The 13516-nt window shown below is 46.4% G+C and overlaps 1 long non-coding RNA gene across 3 annotated transcripts; it reads right to left on the bottom strand.

The window, feature by feature from the left end:
* Positions 1 to 6091: 6091 nt before the first annotated feature.
* On the bottom strand, positions 6092 to 9119 carry LOC121832076 (uncharacterized). Of its 3 annotated transcripts, XR_013042446.1 has the most exons (4): positions 8895 to 9119; positions 8395 to 8440; positions 7529 to 7710; positions 6092 to 6392 (listed from the first exon to the last, which is right to left on the bottom strand). It is a non-coding gene; the product is annotated as an uncharacterized LOC121832076 (long non-coding RNA). The 3 variants fall into 3 exon arrangements; XR_013042445.1 differs by having other exon boundaries at positions 6093 to 6392; positions 8395 to 9119; XR_006075597.2 differs by having other exon boundaries at positions 6093 to 6392; positions 7529 to 7624; positions 8395 to 9119.
* Positions 9120 to 13516: the final 4397 nt, after the last annotated feature.

The following is a 13516-nucleotide window of genomic DNA, read 5'->3' as shown; positions in this document are numbered from 1 at the left end:
GAGACAGGGTTTCTCTATGTAGCTTTGCGCCTTTCCTGGATCTCGCTCTGCAGACCAGACTGGCATCAAACTCACAGAGACCCGCCTGCCTCTGCCTCTCAAGTGCTGGGATTAAAGGCATGCACCACCACCAGCCGGCAAGAATTCCATCTTTATAGAACACTGGATCCTTCCCCTGAAGGAGGGTGTCCTGGCTAGTCTAATATGTCAGCTTGACACAAGCTAGAGTTATATGAAAGGAGGGAACCTCAGTTGAGAAAATGCTCCGTGAGATTCATCTGTAGGGCATTTTCGTAATTAGTGATTGATGGGGGAGGGCCCAGCTCACTGTGGGTGGTGCCATCCCTGGGCTGGTGGTCATGGTTCCATAAAAACAGGCTGAGCAAACCACAAGGAGCAAGCCAGTAAGCAGCACCCCTCCATGGCTTCTGCATCAGCTCCTGCCTCCAGGTTCCTGCCTTGCTTGAGGTCCTGTCCTGACTTCCTTCAGTGATAGACAGCAATGTGGAAGTGTAAGCCAAATAAACCCTTTCCTCCCCAAGTTGCTTTGGTCATGGTGTTTATCACTGCAACAGAAAGCCAGCTAAGACAACCGCCTAAAGCTACGCTCCGAGAGCACAGAGAGGGACTGTGCAAAGGAAGAGGGAAGGATCCAGAAAGAAGTGCCTGTTTGGGAAGACCCTAGCCCCAACTAGGGTTGACAGGTGGGAGCTAGACAACAGACAGATGTGGGGGGGATTTGTGTCTTCTTCACCAGCAACCCCAACTTGTTATACATTGTGATGAAAACGCAGATGCTGTCGAAACGCTTAACTCCCTTTCCAAGCAGGTTACGACTTAGAGCCCTTCCTCTACAGAAGCTCTCTAACAGAGAGGCAACAGCAACTGCCTTAGCTTTTATGAAGGTTGCTTGACTGCTATGTGGAGACTGGGGTTGCGGCATAGAGTGTATGCAAAGGGAGCCATTAGGATCTGTTTTGGTGGCCTGGGGACAGCTAGTGCAGGTGGCAGCATCAGAGGCAGTGGCTTGCCTGTGGACCTTGTTCTCGGCCTCATCATTAGTGACAGCTCTGCCTAACATTCAGCCTGTCAATGGAGCCATTTAGAGAGCACCATGTGACCTCCATGATTGCCTCTTTGACATTTATTCATTAATATTCAAAACTGCTTACTGAGCCCAATGGCATAAAATGCCAAGTCCAGAGCCGGGAAGTGTACCTCTGATTCCAGACGCCTGGGAGGTGGAGAGAGGAAGATCACAGCCCCAGCCAGCCTGGGCTGCAAAGCTTACAAAATCTAGAATGGAAATTTTTTTCTTTTCTTTTCTTTTCTTTTTTTTTTTTTTTTTTTTTTTTTAGATTTATTTATTGATTGATTGTGTATACAGTGTTCTGTTTGCATGTATCCCTGCAGGCCAGAAGAGGGAGCCAGATCTCATTACAGATGGCTGTGAGTCACCATGGAGGTGCTGGGAATTGAACTCAGGGCCTCCAGAAGAACAGCCGGTGCTCTTAACCTCTGAGCCATCTCTCCAGCCCAGAAAGTTTTTTCTATGACATGACACAAGGAGTGACAATTCAGAGGTCCATGCAGAGGGACTTGAGCCCCTGTAGGTGTGATGACCATGGGTGCTTCCTTAGAGCAGCCATGGAGGATGGAAGGGGCTACTGTGGGAACCAGGCCTTTCTAGACCCAGTACTACTGGCATGTGGGACAGGACAGGGGGACAGAAGGTAGGACATGTGTTCTGAAGTTGTAAGTGATGCTTTGGGTTGTGAGAGAAAACTTACATAAAGAAGCAGATTCTAGAAGGGAAGATTCGACATAGAGCAAGACATGTGAAGGAAGCTGTAAATGATAGTAGGTCTATCACTCTCTGGGGACGAAGGACAGGGAGCCGAAGGATGCTGGGAGTCAGTGACTCGGACAGTCAGGAGTCTCTTTGTTTCTGATCGGCTTTCATCTACAAGAGTAGATGTGCCCTGGAGACAGGTGGAGACACACTCCTAACTCAGGAAGGTTGGGAGAGATGTCTTCCTGAATATTCTCTTTAGAAACAGCAGTCAAAACAATGGAGAAGCATGGACTCTGGAGAATGCCAGAGAACCAGCGAACAGGGACAGAAGGAGAGGGCACACAGGGCTCAGCTTGGAAGAAAGCTTACAGCTGGGGACTAGAGGAAGAAGGGCAAGCAGGAAAGTTGTCCAGAGGAAGCTCATGTCACTGCTCTGTAGACCTCAGAAGTTTTGGGGACATGCTGCCACCCTGACAACATAGTTGGTTTAAGAATATTGCAGATTACCCAGACCTTGCCTGTCTGGGTAATCTGTTACTCCACTCGATATGGTGTTGTCCAATAACAGAATCTGCTGTTGCTGAGACCAATCTTCCATGAGTATTTCTGTTTCTGCCCTGAGTTTACGTGTGTCTTCATCTTCCAGTGTGGCACCAGACCACAGTTCTGCACTTTGAGGTTTCTAGAACCCTGTGACTGGTGTTTATGTCTTCATGACTGAGTGATGTTGCAGTCCTAGGCTGGTGTGCCTTTTGCGAGTCTTTGGTTAGCAATAGTACATCTCTTTCTGTGAGTGACTATTTTTGTGAGCTACATCATACTGTCTACGAACATCTAGGTAAGTAGAAAGGTCCTCACCCGGTAATGACCCTCTCGTCTGTGCACAGGTGTGCCTCACCATAATGACCACAGTGTAGATGGTAATTATGGTTCAGACTGAAAGCCAGGCTGGCTTCACTGCAGATGTCAAGTTGCCCAGGGTCAGAAGTGGACCGATGTCCTGCTGTTGTGTTTTGAAATGCTTAATACCTTTTGAACAAGGGCCTTGCATTCGTATTTTGCACTAGACCTAGCCTAGCAGATTTTATAGCTGGTGCTGTGCAGAGCCCAGCATACATTCAAGTAAAAGCAGAGAAAGTCAGTGCCGGGGTCGGGGGTGCCGGGTGCCTGGAAATAATGTTTTAAGTGGCTACATGGGTCCACGGAAGCTGGGACCATAGGACATAGCCCCAGGAGCTTTCTAAAGTCCTACCCGGAGGTCAGCCTGGGAGGGGCAGGGACTCAGCCACAGCAGTTCAGGGAGCACCTCCTTTGAGGCCTGGGTCTGGGCAACAGCTGCTGGCCCTGTTCAGATGAAAATTGTAGCTGAAAAAAAAAATCTAATTTGGAGCTCTAATGAAGCTAATGGAGTCCGCTCACTTTAATCTGCTCTTGGTCCAGCTCTGTCTAGTCCTAGAATGAATAGGTAATTACAACCCAGTGGCATATGTATCCACATGTATCCCTTTTCATTAGGATGTTCAAGCCAGGCAACAAATTTGTGGGTGTGCACGTGTGTGTGTGTGTGTGTGTGTGTGTGTGTGTGTGTGTGTGTGTGTGTTTCTTTAAAAAAAAATGTGGCAGAGGGAGTGAGTGACTTTCCTTAACCAAACTCAGTGTTTGAAATACAAAAACTGCAACACCTTGACACTAAACCGTCCACACTCCCGTTTTACAGCCTAGGGCTGACTATCAAAAGTAATGCACACCCACTCGTTCTTTATTCTACAAGGTCCGGTCTGATCCTTGTTTTAATGATCACTTAAGGATTAGCAACACTGCCATGCAGAGATGGCCCCTGTAACAGGCTCTAGTTAGTGAAGTTCACACCAGTCCATGTCCTCCTCTTCTAACCTCACACTGCACAGTGCAAGACACTCACGGGTTAACCTTTAAGCGACACCAAATCATTGCCCAGAGATTCATCCATCTCTGTATTGTCAGAAAAGCCTGTCAAATCTAACAGCATGGGGATGACTCTGGTCTTCCCTCTGTGTCGATGGCTCTTTAGGAAATATTTCCACTTCCTTTTCAAATCATTAAACCCAAATCACTTCCGCCTTCAGAATTTATTTCTTCTGTTACTGAATCTTAAAAATGCCAATCCAAATGTTAGACTTCTTCTAGTATGATCTTTTGTCCTCTTCATTTTATCTCCTTTAATAATAATTCAATTTCTAACAATATTACAAAATCCAAGAAGCATTTCCAAATATCCCAGTTGGGACTAACAGTAACAACAGTAGCTAATGTTTTTTAATTAAAAACTTTTAATTGATAGTAGTTGCACACTTTAATGGGGTAGAGTGTGATGTTTCCATACATGTAATAAATAATAGATAGACTGCTTACTCTGTATGTCAAGCATCTTGCTAGGGATTTGTACCTATCATGATTTAATCCTCCCAGAAATATGAGGAGGGGAGTCCCACTGTAACATCTGAGCAAGTTGAGGCACACTGGCTCTGCTCTTCCCAGGAGTGCTGGGAAATGAAGGGGAGACCCTGAGCTTGGGCCCTTGGTTTTTGTAACTGCGGGAAGAGCTCAGATTCATGCACAGTAGGACCAGCTCTACAGCCTTGGACTAACCTTCAGCTCAGCCATGTTCTAGCAATGATGTTTCTGTCCCAAAGTGACTCTGAGAGCTGGGGACTCAGAACAGTCCATGTCCACCCTGGAGGGGGAAGCTCTCCAACCACTAAAGAACACCTGCCCATTGTGTGTGAGGTTGGCTGTCCCATCCAGGGGTTCACCAGTCAGCAGCAGACAGAGCCCAATAAAACACGGGGATATTTTGTGCATGTCCTTGATAGATACAATAGCCCACTACTCCTGTTTGCTAAAAATAGGGGTTTCCCATGGCATAGGACTTGCTGTTTAAAAAAAAATTTAGGAAAAGTCCCTGGCAAACCAAGATTGGCTGGTTACTTAACTAAAACAAAAGTAAGTTGCATTGTTGTATGCTTGCAACAACAACAAAAAATACGTAGACAGTGTCTGGCTTAGGCATGCTCAACCTAAGATCTTTGACTTAGGAAAGTATAAAACAATATACAAGGTAGAAAACAGAACTTGGGGTTTGGGGTTTTAGCTCAGTGGTAGAGCGCTTGCCTAGCAAGCACAAGGCCCTGGGTTTGGTCCTCAGCTCCGGAATATAGATAGATAGATAGATAGATAGATAGATAGATAGATAGATAGATAGATAGATAGATAGATAGATAGATAGATAAAAAAGAAAAACTTGGAGTTTTGTTTCTTTTTAACAGTATGGGGGATGGACCCAAGTTCTCCAGCATGCTAGGCAAGGGCTCTACCTCTGAACTAAACCCACAGTTCCAAGGAATTTGAAACTAGATCCTATCTGGGGCCAGCACCATATGGTCAGGTCCTCTCTTGGGACACCAGGCAGCAGCAATGACCACAGTTCTGCCATTCTCTGAGGACAAGGGGGAGCCACAACACTGGCATGTGCTGCACCCCTGAGCCTGAGTGTTGGGAGGTCAAGTTGGCTAAAGGCAAGTTGACCACATGAGAGATTTTCAACTTCATAGTTGGTTTACCAGGATGTAACCCCATAGCAAGAAGAGACACTTCTATGTATAAAGGCCTCTTCTGAGCACATGTGCACATGTGCACACACATGCACACACACACACACACACACACACACACACACACACACACACACACACGAGCACCAATAAACATGAAGGGAGGATGTGTCACCTACTTAAACAACGTGTTCAATACTAGAATCTGAGAGTTATGCATCCCCAAGGACTCCAAAGTGCTAGCTGTAAGGAAAGACAGAGACCATAGGTGAGGGCAATTTTGTCTTCAAGGAAGACCCTGGAAAGTTCTGTGGTTGGGGAATGAGACTCTGTATCTGAGCTATGCTCAGGGAGAGGCTTCTGGGCACACTTACCTCTCCCCCTCTCCTGAACTCCTCTCTGCCATCTGTAATCTCCTTGATGACACCTGACAGCTGAGCTGAGCTTTGCTCCAGCCCCCACCTCAGTCACTCCTAATCCTCTTGCTGAGGACACAATAGCAAACATCCTTTACACTGTTCTATCCCGTAACTACAGCAGGTGTTCAAGGGTCACCATGGCGGACATGCTGAAGGGAGTGAATCTTCCTCCACACAGACACGATAGCCTCTAACCAGGGAACCTTTTGCACATTTAGGTGGAAGCCGATAGAATTGACAAACCTGGAGAGTTTCCATGAAGCTGTGTAAAGAATTCAAAACTAGGAGGAAAAAGAAAACAGAATAGGGCAACAGCTTTTCTTTTATTATTATTTTGATACTTCTTGTTAAACAGACCTTGTTTACAGTCCTTTGGGAGCATATTCAGTGCCCGTGATGATGCTGGTGACGGAGTCCGAATGTGAAATGTGACCATTGTAGCCACAGATGTGCTGCTGGGGGATGGGCTGAAAGAGAGAGGCGCGTCAGCTGAGCAACAATGCCCTGCTCTGTGCTGTTTGCCATGTCTACCACAGTCCAGATGGAGAGCTAGTCACTGCAGGTCTGAAGCCCTCAGGAGAGAGAAGTCTGGGGAGAGAACAGGGGAGAGCCGTTGCATTTTCATAGACGTATTGGGTTTAAATTCAGACAGACAGGGAGCACCTGACTGCGGCCGGTCTCTGGCTGAGTCAGGGGCAGTGCTGCTTGTGAATGGGCAGTGCTTGGTTTACTGTGTAGCCACAGATGCCCGCAGATGCCTACATCCTGTAAATAAGCTAACGACCTTAAGAGTCACGTGAGCTTGGTTTAAGCGTGACACCTGAATAACATTTCTTACTCCTGTTTTAATTTGAGGTGACAATGGGCCCCGAAAACAATCATGAAGCTCATATCCTCGTAATCTCTCGGCAGGAATATGGCATCCGCAGCAGAGCCCACATCCCCAGGCCCTGTTGATCTTCTGGAATTAACAGAAGAAGCACATGGTAATTTACAAGGAGTCTCTCTATAAGCAAGCATCCCGTCTCATTTTCATTCCCTACTTGGTTGTCTGCATTCATGACTGGACTAAAATCCCTTCAAGAGGGGTAGAACCTATCTGTATCCTTTATGTCTTGTATCCAGCAAGCACGTTGTAGCTCCTCTAATCACTTGTTGAGTGTATAATTACATGAATGATCATAGTTTATTTGAGACAGCATTCCCAACCTCGTATTACAATTATACATTATTATTATATATGTCTATGTAATATATATATTATATATAAGTTACACTAATTGACAGACAGCAGTACCAACATTCACTCATTTATTCAGTCAACAAATACAGTTGTGCTTCAATATCTGGTGGGGAATTAGTTCTAGAACCTTCTTTGGATACCAAAAAATTGTGGGTGTTCCAGTCTTTAAAGAAAACCATGTAGAATTTGCAAAACAAAAACAAAAAATTATATTTTCTAATAGTCTCTAAGACAGCTCTAGATGACATACTACTTAACAAAAGTCGTGTAAAAATGGATTTCATACTCTATTGCATACTAAGCAATGAAAGAGGGAAAGTCTGGACCTGCTGAGGGCAGATAGAATCTTGAACATTTTTCGTCTGTGGTTGGCTGAATCCGTGGCTACAAAACCACCACTGTATTCACTGGAGCTAGGAAGACCAAAGCAATGGTTTCAATCATTTTTCTTTGCTAGGATAAAACACCCAGGAAAAGCTACCTTTTGGCTCCTCATCCAATGTCTACTGGCCGTACTGTTTCTTCTCCATGGTGAGACAGATGGAGCAGAGGGATGTGATGGTGCGAAGTTGTTCACCTTGTGGGTAAAGATGCAGAGGCAGACAGGTTGGGCCCAGACATATCCTTCACTAATTATAATTAAAGTTACTTCATGTAAAAATTCTAGAGAACCAGAAATACAGGATAACATCTTTAACTTGGTTAGAAAGAAAAAAAAAAAACACTACACAATACCCACAGACAACATATTTAACGTGTGATTGAGGGTGGGAAATTAAGATCTTTTGTGGCAAGATCAGAGATGTGGTGAGGGTCTTCTAGGGAGAAAATGTAAAAAAAAAAGATTTTTAAAAATACCTCTAGAGCTAATAAGTGATTATAGCAAATCACAAGATGAAAGGGTAAGATGTGAGAGTCAGCTACAGCCCATAAACCAGTAGCAAAAAAAAGTGGAGTTTGATATTAAAAACACAATGCCACTTATATAGCATCCTAAAAAAATCTAACTCATATATATGTGTGTGTATGTGTGTATGTATACACATACATATGTATGACCTCTGTTAGAAAGACTGAAAATTGTTGAGAAAAATCAAACAAGAATGAAATAATGGAGTCAGAATCAATCTTTCCATGGGGCTCAGCCATCTTTCAGACCTCTTGTAGAGGACCCAGATTTGGTTCCCAGCACCTACAGGGTGGCACACAACCATCTGTAACTCCAATTTCAGGAGATTCAACACCTTCTTCTGAGCCCCCTCAATTCCAGGCACCATGCAAACACACACATGCAGACAAAATACTCAAACACATAAAATAAAAAATATGTCTTTAAAAAAAGCAGACCTTACATAATCCACGGGCCCTGGGTGATTAAGGCACATTAACCATCCTAAAAAACATAAACAATGGACAGTGGGGTGAGTTGAATTGTGGGATGAGGAAGGAGATCTCTGTGTCTTCAGGCGAATTCTACTTTGGACCTAAAACTACTATTAAAAAAAAATCTATTAAAATATTGCTCAGAAAAAGGCAGGCATGGTGGCGCATGTCTTTAATGCCAGCACTCGGGAGGCAGAGGCAGGTGGATCTCTGTGCGTTTGAGACCAGCCTGGTCTACAGAGCGAGATCCAGGACAGCCAGGGTAAAGGGCGAACCACAGTCCCCTCTCCAGCATCTTTCACTTCTTCGCCAGCCCTTGCCCTTGTCTGCTTGTGCACAGGGTTCAGGTTGGTGACATCATTGAGGACCCCAACACAGAAGTGTCTTGGTCATAGTGAGCCCCTCAGTGTCCTCAGCCTAGGAGGCTGTCTCTGCTTGCTAGCTTAAGTTACTGACAGTCCTACCAAATGCAAGTTCAAGATTCATCTCCAGCTGAGAAAGTTCCCGGTCCAGAGAAACTCTGGGCAGGGGCCGGACCCCAGTGTTCTCCTGGCAGGATGACGGCCTTTGCTGCACAGTGTGCTCCTGTTAGTCTGATGGCCGCCCCTCGTTCTGGCAAAGGCCTCACAGTGGTTGCCATTATGTGTCGACCTAGCCAAGCCAGAGTTCCCAGGTTACAGTCTCCACCCCTGCCCCAGATTACAGTACCCACCCCTGCCCCACATCACAGTGCCCTCACCCCTGCCCCACATCACAGCCCCACCTCTGCCCCACATCACAGCCCCACCCCTGCCCCACATCACAGTGCCCTCACCCCTGCCCCACATCACAGCCCCACCCCTGCCCCACATCACAGTGCCCTCACCCCTGCCCCACAACCCAGCCCCCCACCCCTGCCCCACATCACAGTGCCCTCACCCCTGCCCCACATCACAGTGCCCTCACCCCTGCCCCACATCACAGTGCCCTCACCCCTGCCCCACATCACAGCCCCACCCCTGCCTCACATCACAGCTCCACCCCTGCCCCACATCACAGCCCCCCACCCCTGCCCCACATCACAGTGCCCTCACCCCTGCCCCACATCACAGCCCCACCCCTGCCCCACAACCCAGCCCCCCACCCCTGCCCCACATCACACCCCCACCCCTGCCCCACAACCCAGCCCCCCACCCCTGCCCCACATCACACCCCCACCCCTGCCCCACATCACAGTGCCCTCACCCCTGCCCCACATCACAGTGCCCACCCCTGCCCCACAACCCAGCCCCCCACCCCTGCCCCACATCACACACACCCACCCCATCTAAGTCTTTGCCCCCTGTGCCTTCCATTGTCTAAAGTTCACTGTGGTCTAAACTCGTTAAATGAAAAATCAGAAACGAAAGAATTGTGAGCTGCAGCCTTACACCTTCTAGTAAAAACCTTTATGTGCTCTGCTCCATCCCACCTGGAACGGGAATCGGCGCTTGTCTGGTTTATCCACACCGTATACGCTCCCTGCCCGTAGTCACTCGGTAGCTATCTCTGCTAGCAAACTGTCACAGTGCCACAGGGCTTGTGTTCAACAACTTTTATTTCACTTATCAATGACCCAAAGAACAAGAGTAGAGACTCTGGCAATTGTATTACGGTATATTGCTGAAATTATCCTACATATTGTTGTTATTAATATGTACCTAGTTTACAAAGTAAATTGTAATACTCATGTGTACAGTAAAAAAATCATAATCTACGTAAAGCTCAGGCCCAGCTACTGTCTTAGGCGTCATGGGGATGTTGGACTGGGGGCCCTGTGGGGGGCAGAAGACTGATGCCTTTAGTGAAAAGATGTTTTATAAGTTAAACTAACATTAAAGTTAGTAGACGTGGGCTGGGGAGATGGCGCAGTCGGTAAAGCGCTTCCCATAAGCGTGAGGACCCAAGCCTGGTCCCAGGTATTAAAAAACAGGCCTTGTGGCACACACTTGAAATCCCAGCACTGGGGAGGCAGACAGGGCAGGATCCCTGGGGCTCAGTGAGCAGCCAGCTTAGCCAATCAGCAAACCTCAGGCTGATGCGAGACTCTGCCTCAAAAAAAAAAAAAAAAAAAAATGCTGCTGACATGTGACACCCGAGTTGCCCAACACACACAAGTACACCTGCACACATGTGTACACACACATCATCAGACCTCTCTGTGATGAAGATGGGCCTCATCTCACTCATGATAGGCCTTCAAAAAGCATGCCCAGGGAAGGATCCTTCCACCCCAGTTGGCCTTCAGCCTTGAGCTTCCATCCATCCTTGCTGGGCCCTACAGCCTGTCTGCCTTGCACATTCTGCATGCGTGAGCTCCTGCAACCACATAAGCCAGTCTCTTGCTTGTTTGTTTTCTTTTCTTTTTTTTTTTTTTTTTTTTTTTTTTTTTTGGTTTTTCGAGACAGGGTTTCTCTGTGTAGCTTTGCGCCTTTCCTGGAACTCACTTGGTAGCCCAGGCTGGCCTCGAATTCACAGAGATCCGCCTGGCTCTGCCTCCCGAGTGCTGGGATTAAAGGCGTGCGCCACCACCGCTTGTTTGTTTTCAAGACGAGATCTTGATATACAGCTCTGGCTGTCCTGGAATTCACTATGTAGACCAGGCTGACCTTGAACTCACAGAGATCTGCCTCCCTCTGCCTCCTGTTTGCTGGGATTAAAGGGGTGAGCCACTAAACCACGTGGCTCTGAGCCAGTCTCTTAAGGTAAATTTGGGTATATAAAAATGTGTACCCTCTTTGAGAGTCAAGACTAACCCAAGCCTCTGGTCGGAGAACTCTGATGAGCAATGACTTGCGATGCCAGCCCAGTTGCCGAGCTGAGCAGGTGGCTCCAGGCTTCCCTGGGGAACGTGGCTCCCAAACTGCCCACCCAACCACTACAAAGGCAGCAGGGAAAACAGTCCTGTGGGAAACAGCGCTGCCACTGCAGAGTGAGGTGGGAGAGGTAGAGGTGTCCCATCTGAGAAGAGAAGCAGAGGTGGAGAGAGAGGCTTCAGCCCCCCAGGGCTCCTCTCCCAGGCTCCTTCCGCCATCTCCACCCACCCGCTGCAGCGCTCAGAGGATCTGCACACAAGGGGACATTCTGAAAGGTTTGAAAAGGAAAGGAGGAGGGAGGAAAGAGAGGGAGAGGGGAAGGAGGAAGGAAAGAGGGAAGGGAGGGAGGGAGGAAGTTATTTGGACACGCGTGTCAAAAGGCAAAAATAGTGTGAGTAGAAAAAGCAAGATTTGTTTGCCATCCACGCTCTGATTTGTTGTTGCTTTATAAAATACTGTGAAATCCGTTGGAATAAAAATGAAGTCACATCTGCGCTCCCCAAGGAAAACTTGGTTTCTCCAATGGAGTCTCACGGGGCACACAAACCACACCCAAGGGCGGGTCCCATGACCACCAGCAGATGACCGACAAAATGATCTCAGTGGTGTTTGTGTAGACTTTCTGTCTCGTGTCGCTTTGTTCGGGCATTTTCTTGTTTTCTTTTGTTTTTTTTGTGTTTTTATGGGTTTTGTTTGTGTACGTGTGTGTTTCTTATGCTTTTTCTCTCTTTATTTTTTTTCCTTCTGGTTTGTTTACCTGTTTGTGTATTTCCTAAAGAGAGAGGGAAGGCATGGAGTTTGATGGGTGCGGAGGGGGGGATCTGGAAGAAGCTGGGGGAGTGCAACCGTGCTCAGAATATTTTGCATGAAAAAAATATTTTCAGTTAAAATAAATAAAGACAAGTGAAGTCACTTGGGCCCAACAACAACAAAAGTTAAGGCCGGGAAGTCTTGCAGAAAGGAACGTCACCTTTTTCCGTCTGTCTGATAAGGACAAACTGGAACCATAGCCTCGTCCAAAGGCCTCAACAACCTTACACCAAAAAGTGCTTTCTCAAGGGCATCTGCTCACAAGGGCCTCCAGCCCCAATCATTAGTCCCCATAGCCAAGAACAATTGCTTCAAAAGAACTATGCACGCTCTATTTACCTTAATACTCTTGTCTCCATTTGTGTCCCTGAACATTTGTGTGGGTTGGGGGGCTTTTTACTTTACCATGGGATAAATATTCTTTTTTAAAATCTGTTTTTCATTGAATTAGAATTGCATTGCCTCCTCCCCTCCCTTTCTTCCCACCAGCCCCTCCCAGCTACCCTCCTTGAAACTCCTCCCATGTCCTTCTCCTGCTCCCAGGCTGATAGTCTCCTTTTCTCCATTGTTGCTACATATATATGTATGTGTACACACAAATATATATGTCTCTGTATAGTTATATGCACATATAAACACAACTTGCTGTGTCTGTTTTTGTTGTATGTATATGATTTTAGCTGCATTGGACAACCAGTAAAGGGATTCATTCTTGGGGAGAGGTTAATTCTCTCTCAGTAGTCATTAGTTGACTGTAGTTCTTTGTATATGATGGCACTACCACGCTCAACTTGGAACAAATACTGCAGTATTTACTCCTCCCCAAATTCATTGTCTTTGGAGACTGTTCTGTGTTTTTTATTTATGTTAACAATGAACATATTTATTTATTTATTCACTGTTGCAAAACAGTACCATGTAGCTGTGAACTTTTGTTGCAAAAAACAAAAACAAACAAACAAAAAAAACAAATAAAAAAGACCCAGTAACAAACAACCCCCAATCTTAGTAGACCACAACAAAAAACATTTATCCCTCACAGCCATGTTTCTTTTTGAAAATGTGTTTCTTTACATGTACATATTCCTAGTATCCATGACTCTTTGAAAGTCTAGTAGAGTCCTTCAGTAAAAGCCAGAGGTTTGGCTCCAGGTTCATGGGATGAAGCAAGCAAAACCACAACCTCTAATGGAGTTCCAGACATGTGGTGTTTTCTCCTTTTCTTTCCCCACTCAGAGCAACCCCATGTTCATTATTCTGAAAGACTATTAATCCAGATGTTCTCAGGGTTCTGGTGTTCCTAGGCTGAGTTCATGTATGATCACCATCAATGGCAGTCCACACATCAAAATGGCTGCTGGGCTGTCTCCCTGGGACCATCTGTTCTTCAGGGTAGAGAGCTCACTGCAGACAGGGTTTGTCCACAAAAGTGGGTGTCTACC

The sequence above is a fragment of the Peromyscus maniculatus genome, chromosome 9 (assembly GCF_049852395.1).
Source record: "Peromyscus maniculatus bairdii isolate BWxNUB_F1_BW_parent chromosome 9, HU_Pman_BW_mat_3.1, whole genome shotgun sequence".
Taxonomy (NCBI): domain Eukaryota; kingdom Metazoa; phylum Chordata; class Mammalia; order Rodentia; family Cricetidae; genus Peromyscus; species Peromyscus maniculatus.
Note: the sequence above shows the minus strand (reverse complement) of the source record. Positions and strands in the feature narration are given on the sequence as shown.